At 50.1% G+C, this 6,368-nt stretch overlaps 1 protein-coding gene across 1 annotated transcript in view; it reads left to right on the top strand.

Moving 5' to 3' along the window:
* Nucleotides 1–3,244: 3,244 nt before the first annotated feature.
* LOC141094066 (ABC-type organic anion transporter ABCA8-like) overlaps nt 3,245–6,368 on the top strand; it is a 63,052-nt gene continuing 59,928 nt past the window's right edge. The window contains exon 1 of the mRNA XM_073579773.1: nt 3,245–3,617. The gene's annotated coding sequence lies outside the window, so the exon portion shown is untranslated. The remainder of the gene's footprint in view (nt 3,618–6,368) is intronic.

The following is a 6,368-nucleotide window of genomic DNA, read 5'->3' as shown; positions in this document are numbered from 1 at the left end:
AACACTTAGCTAACCTAAATGAATTCAAGTCTCCAGGTCCAGATGAATTACACCCCAGAGTACTGAAGGAGATAGCAGAAGAAATTTTTGAACCCCTCTCCATAATCTTTGAAAATTCTTGGAGAACAGGAGAAGTGCCAGAAGACTGGAGAAGAGCAAATGTTGTTCCTATCTTCAAAAAGGGGAAGAAGGTGGACCCAGGCAACTATAGGCCGGTGAGTCTGACTTCTATACCAGGAAAGATCTTTGAACAAATTATTAAACAACATGTATGTCAATACCTGGATAAGAATGAAGTGATTAAACAGAGTCAGCATGGGTTTCTAACTAATAAGTCATGTCAGACTAACTTAATTTCCTTCTATGACGGTATCACTGATTGGGTGGATCAAGGAAATGCTGTAGATATAGTATATCTTGACTTCAGCAAAGCATTTGACAAAGTCTCTCATACAATCCTTATTGAAAAAATGACTAAGTATGGAATGGACAAGGCAACTGTTAGGTGGATTCATAACTGGCTTAGTGATCGGACCCAAAGAGTGGTCGTAAATGGCTGCACATCCAGTTGGAAGAATGTCTCAAGTGGGGTACCACAGGGCTCTGTCCTGGGCCCTGTATTGTTCAACATCTTTATCAATGATTTAGATGAAGGAATTGAGGGTAAACTGATTAAATTTGCTGATGACACAAAGCTAGGAGGGATAGCTAATACTAGAGAAGAGAGAGAGAGGATTCAAGAAGATTTAAGTAAACTGGAGAAGTGGGCAGCAACTAACAGAATGGTTTTTAACAGGGAGAAATGCAAAGTACTACATCTGGGCAATAAAAATGAAAAAAGCATATATAGAATGGGAGGAATAGGGCTAAGTGACAGCACATGTGAAAAAGACTTGGGTATACTAATAGATCACAGACTGAATATGAGTCAACAGTGTGATGCAGCAGCAAAAAAGGCAAATGCAATTCTAGGATGTATTAACAGAAGCATACAGTCTAGATCACGTGAAGTCATTATTTCCCTCTACTCCTCTTTGGTCAGACCTCATCTGGAATATTGTGTCCAGTTTTGGGCACCACATTTTAAAAAAGACATCAACAAACTGGAGCAAGTTCAGAAAAGAGCGACCAGAATGGTGACCGGTCTGCAAACCCTGTCTTATGAGGAAAGGTTGCAGGATTTGGGAATGTTTAGTTTGCAAAAGAGAAGACTGAGAGGAGACTTAATAGCTGTCTACAAATATCTAAAGGGCTGTCACATTGTAGAAGGATCAACTTTATTCTCATTTGCACAAGGAAAGACTAGAAGCAATGGGATGAAACTGAATGGGAAGAGACACAGATTAGATATTAGAAAAAACTTTTTGACAGTTAGAGTGATCAATGAGTGGAACAGGCTGCCACGAGAAGTGGTGAGTTCTCCTTCAATGGAAGTCTTCAAACAGAGGCTGGACAGACATCTGACTGGGATGATTTAGCGAATCCTGCTTTGAGCAGGGGGTTGGACCAGATGGCCCAGGAGGTCCCTTCCAACTCTACGATTCTATGATTCTATGATTCTATGATTCTATGATAAGTTATGACACACAACAACTCAAAAGTCATCATCTAGACTCGTACGAACTATAGTCTGTGCTTCTTGAGCAACCAAAGAAAATCACATAAATTCAAAAGTGCACATAAAGATAATAGTACATGCCTCTGGGCCTACTTAATACAGTATATGTCTGGATAATTAAGATTATATGCTGTGTTGCCACAGTTGGGTGTTGGACAGAGTCGGGGAGGGGTGCTGGACATAAGCAGGGAGAGGTGCTGGACATAGGCAAGAAGAAGTGCTGGACAGAGTCAGGGAGGAGTGCTGGACAGAACCAGGGAGGGGTGCTGGTTAGAGGCAGGGAGGGGAAAGGACAGAGTTGGGGAGGAGTGCTGGACAGAGCCAGGGAGGTGTGCTGGATAGAGGCAGGGAGAGGATAGTACAGAGTCTGGGAGGGGTGATGGACAGAGTTGGGAAGGGGACAGGACAAAGTTGGGGGCTGCTGGACAGAGTCAGGTAGGGATAGAGTCGGGATGTGGTGATAGATAGAGTCTGGGAGGGGTCCTAGACAGAGGCAGGGAGGGATGCAGCACAAAGTCGGGGAGGGGTGCTGGATAGAGACAGGGAGTGGACAGGACAGAGTTGGGATGTGGTGATGGACAGAGTCGGGAAGGGGCGCTGGACAGAGGCAGGGAGGGATGAAGGACAGAGTCTTAGAAGAGTGCTGGATAGAGACAGGGAGGGGTCAGGACAGAGTCAGAATATAGTGCCGAACAGAGTTGTGGAGGAGTGCTGGACAGAGGCAGGGAGGGATAAAGGATAGAGTGAGGGAGGGGTGGTAGATAGAGGCAGGGAGGGGACAGGACAGAGTAGGGGAGGGATGCTAGATAGAGGCAGAGAGGGGACAGGACACAGTCAGGATATGGTGCTGGACAGAAGCAGGGAGGGATGCAGGACAGAGTCTTGGAGGGGTGCTGGATAGAGGCAGGGAGGGGACAGGACAGAGTCAGTATATAGTGTCGAACAGAGTTGTGGAGGAGTGCTGGAGGAGGCTGTGATGGATGAAGGATAGAGTGAGGGAGGGGTGCTAGATAGAGGCAGGGAGGGGACAGGACAGAGTCAGAATGTGGTGCTGGACAGAGTCGGGGAGGGATAAAGGATAGAGTGAGGGAGGGGTGGTAGATAGAGGCAGGGAGGGGACAGGACAGAGTAGGGGAGGGATGCTAGATAGAGGCAGAGAGGGGACAGGACACAGTCAGGATGTGGTGCTGGACAGAAGCAGGGAGGGATGCAGGACAGAGTCTTGGTGGGGTGCTGGATAGAGGCAGGGAGGGGACAGGACAGAGTCAGTATATAGTGTCGAACAGAGTTGTGGAGGAGTGCTGGAGGAGGCTGTGAGGGATGAAGGATAGAGTGAGGGAGGGGTGCTAGATAGAGGCAGGGAGGGGACAGGACAGAGTCAGGATGTGGTGCTGGACAGAGTCGGGGAGGGGTGCTGGACAGAAGCAGGGAGGGATGGAGGACAGAGTCAAGGAGGGGTGCTGGATAGAGGCAGGGAAGGGACAGGACAGAGTAGGGGAGGGATGCTGGATAGAGGCAGGGAGGGGACAGGACAGAGTTAGGATGTGGTGCTGGAAAGAGGCAGGGAGGGATGGAGGACAGAGTAGGGGAGAGGTGCTGGATAGAGGCAGAGAGGGGACAGGACAGAGTCGGGGAGGGGTGCTGGAGAGATGGTGGTAAAAGCTGGCTCTTCACCGTCTTTTGAGTGAGTAGTTGTTTTGTGGCATGGTAAAGGCTGCCTGGTTCCCCTGGGACTGAGCTGGCACAGGATGCTGCCTAGTGAATGTGGATGTTCAGTGATTGGACTGAGCAGTGGGCAGAGCCATGTATATAAATAAAGGAGTGAGAGGAGGGGGAATATGATATGTCAGGCTAATCACAGAATCTCCTCAGGCCACAGCAACAGCGTCCACACCCAAATAAAGCAGAGTATTGCCTTTAGTGATCAGCGGCTGCCACCTGCGCCCACGCCTCAGTCATCCTCCACGCACAAGTGCCTGACTCCAGGGATCACCCCCAGGTCAGTATCTACTGTTCTCCACCTGGGACCACTCCCAGGTTGGTATTTACTGTTCTCCACCTGGGACCACCCCCAGGTTAGTATCTACTGTTCTCCACCTGCGACCACCCCCAGGTTAGTATCTACTGTTCTCCACCTGGGACCACCCCCAGTTTAGTATCTACTGTTCTCCACCTTGGACCACGCACAGATTGGTATCAACTGTTGTCCACCTGGGACCACCCCCAGGTTAGTATCTACTGTTCTCCACCTTGGACCACGCACAGATTGGTATCAACTGTTCTCCTCCTGGGACCACCCCCAGGTTAGCATCTACTGTTCTCCACCTGGGACCACCCCCAGGTTAGTATCTACTGTTCTCCACCTGGGACCACCCCCAGGTTGGTATCTACTGTTCTCCACCTGGGACCACCCCAAGGTTAGTATCTACTGTTCTCCACCTGGGACCACCCCCAGGTTAGTATCTACTGTTCTCCACCTGGGACCACCCCCAGGTTGGTATCTACTGTTCTCCACCTGGGACCACCCCCAGGTTAGTATCTGTTCTCCTCGTGGGGCCACCCCCAGGTTAGTATCTACTGTTCTCCACCTGGGACCACCCCCAGGTTGGTATCTACTGTTCTCCACCTGGGACCACCCCCAGGTTAGTATCTACTGTTCTCCTCATGGGGCCGACTCAATCACATTTATAAACAAAATTGGGTGTGCTCTTATTTATATAATGAACAGTGTCCAATGATGCTTGCTGTCAGTGAATGGAAACATCTGTCTTAATTATTTAAAATTTCCCAAAATTCGTGGATTCAAAATTCAAATTTTGGGCAACTGCCTTTTAACTTAATCCAGCAAAAATTTAAGCTGACTGATATGCTGGATTCTGATCGGAAAAGGGTTAAAAAGAAAATCTGATGCTCGCACAACTGCAGCCCCCACATGTCCTCAGGGACCCGGTCTGGCCTCTCGGCGTCCACCACAGTCGGCCGCTTACTGAGATCTTCAGCTCCTGGACAATGCCCATCATCTGCTTCATCTCACGGTGCAGTCGTGGTGTTCTAGTGTGAATGGGGCTGAACAGATGCCAGGATGCAGCTGCCTAGAGAAGAGTGGACACCTGTACACTGCAGTGTAGACAGGCGAGGACCAGAGACCTGACAACACCAATCTGTCTCCCTGTTACCATCTCTCACTGATTTAGTTAGATTTCCAGTGCTCACTATGTGCCTACATTATAAGTGCAAGGGTCCAACAGGCGCAGATGTTCCTCCCTCCTGTATGGTCAGACGCCTGATCATTTGTGCTCTTACACCATGCACACTTCACTGCTGCAGCAACAATGTGCATGATCAGCAACAGCACCAACACAGTGCATGCTCAGCTGCAGCACCGACACAGTGCATGCTCAGCTACAGCACCAACACAGTGCATGCTCAACAGTGCATGCTCAGCTGCAGCACCGACACAGTGCATGCTCAACAGTGCATGCTCAGCTACAGCACCGACACAGTGCATGCTCAGCTACAGCACCGACACAGTGCATGCTCAGCTACAACACAACACAGTGCATGCTCAGCTGCAGCACCGACACAGTGCATGCTCAACAGTGCATGCTCAGCTACAGCACCGACACAGTGCATGCTCAGCTACAGCACCGACACAGTGCATGCTCAGCTACAACACAACACAGTGCATGCTCAGCTACAGCACCGACACAGTGCATGCTCAGTTACAACACCGACACAGTGCATGCTCAGCTACAGCACCTACACTGTGCATGCTCAGCTACAGCACCTACACTGTGCATGCTCAGCTACAGCACAGACACAGTGCATGCTCAGCTGCAGCACCAACACAGTGCATGCTCAACAGTGCATGCTCAGCTACAGAACCGACACAGTGCATGCTCAGCTACAGCACCGACACAGTGCATGCTCAGCTACAACACAACACAGTGCATGCTCAGCTACAACACCTACACTGTGCATGCTCAGCTACAGCACCAACACAGTGCATGCTCAGCTACAGCACCAACACTGTGCATGCTCAGCTACAGCACCGACACAGTGCATGTTCAGCTACAGCACCGACACTGTGCATGCTCAGCTACAGCACCGACACAGTGCATGCTCAGCTGCAAAACCAACACAGAGCATGCTCAGCTACAGCACCGACACAGTGCATGCTCAGCTACAGCACCGACACACTGCATGCTCAGCTACATCACCGACAGTGCATGCTCAGCTATCACACCGACACAGTGCATGCTCAGCTACAGCACCTACACTGTGCATGCTCAGCTACAGCACTGACACAGTGCATGCTCAGCTACAACACCGACACTGTGCATGCTGAGCTACAGCACCGACACTGTGCATGCTGAGCTACAGCACCGACACTGTGCATGCTCAGCTATAGCACCGACACAGTGCATGCTCAGCTATAGCACTGACTCAGTGCATTCTCAGCTACAGCACCGACACAGTGCATGCTCAGCTACAGCATCGACACAGTGCATGCTCAGCTACAGCACTGACACTGCGCAAGCTCAGCTACAGTTACAACACTGTTCATGTTCAGCTACAACTCTGCCACCATGCATGCTCAACTACAACACCGATACTGTGCATGCTCAGTTACAGCACTGATACTATGCATGCTCATCTGCAACACCGACACCATACATGCTCAGCTACAACACCGACACTGTGCATGATCAGCTGCAACACCAGCACTGTGCATGCTCAGCTATAACAC

This window comes from Dendrobates tinctorius, unplaced genomic scaffold (genome assembly GCF_039654945.1).
Source record: "Dendrobates tinctorius isolate UK_male_01 unplaced genomic scaffold, ASM3965494v1 ptg000063l, whole genome shotgun sequence".
Classification (NCBI taxonomy): domain Eukaryota; kingdom Metazoa; phylum Chordata; class Amphibia; order Anura; family Dendrobatidae; genus Dendrobates; species Dendrobates tinctorius.
Note: the sequence above shows the minus strand (reverse complement) of the source record. Positions and strands in the feature narration are given on the sequence as shown.